This window comes from Elaeis guineensis, chromosome 10, assembly GCF_000442705.2.
Source record: "Elaeis guineensis isolate ETL-2024a chromosome 10, EG11, whole genome shotgun sequence".
In the NCBI taxonomy this organism is placed as follows: Eukaryota; Viridiplantae; Streptophyta; class Magnoliopsida; order Arecales; family Arecaceae; genus Elaeis; species Elaeis guineensis.
This window is the reverse complement of record NC_026002.2, coordinates 34390868-34391511: the sequence shown is the minus strand read 5'-3', so window position 1 is coordinate 34391511 and position 644 is coordinate 34390868. Positions and strand designations below refer to the sequence as shown.

At 34.3% G+C, this 644-nt stretch overlaps 1 non-coding gene across 1 annotated transcript; it reads right to left on the bottom strand.

Moving 5' to 3' along the window:
- Positions 1-297: 297 nt before the first annotated feature.
- On the bottom strand, positions 298-403 carry LOC114914582 (U6 spliceosomal RNA). Its single transcript, XR_003802066.1, has one exon. It is a non-coding gene; the product is annotated as a U6 spliceosomal RNA (small nuclear RNA).
- Positions 404-644: the final 241 nt, after the last annotated feature.

The window sequence follows — 644 nt, the reverse complement described above, 5'->3', positions numbered from 1 at the left end:
TTTTTATGGGTATGAAGTAGAGCATAGCTTAGGTTTCCATCACACACAAGATCACAAATATTTAGCTTTAGAAAAAAATGGATGGCAGATTTATCATCCCCGAGAATTTCATGCTAAATGTTTGGTTGCGTTAGCTAATCCAAATAAGCTTCCATTTTGTCATATTGCTTTTTTATATATAGTCTAATTGAGAATGTTGCTTTTTTATGTATTGCATAGTGATGTTTCTATCAATATCATTTTATATATGGATGCACACCTATCTTGCCAAAATTCAAAAATTGTAGGGCACATGAACAACATATGAACCTTTTCTCAATTTGTACATGTCATCCTTGCACAGGGGCCTTGCTAAATATCATCTCTTTATCGGTCCACTTTTATCGGACGTCTCCGAAGAGATGAACAACATATAAACCAGCAACCTCCTTTTTTACAAAATATAGGTACCAACCTTGATCTTGGCAAAAATTAGAGTGGAAAAATTTTTGTTAGGCGCATATCCTCAATCTGGATCATAGATCCACAATACAAGAGGTTGCTTTGAAACCTGATTGTGTTATTGAGTCTTTTATTCTTATATATGGATGGGACAACATTTGGTTCATCATGTCCTTGAGTCCACTTAATCTATTTGCATCCTT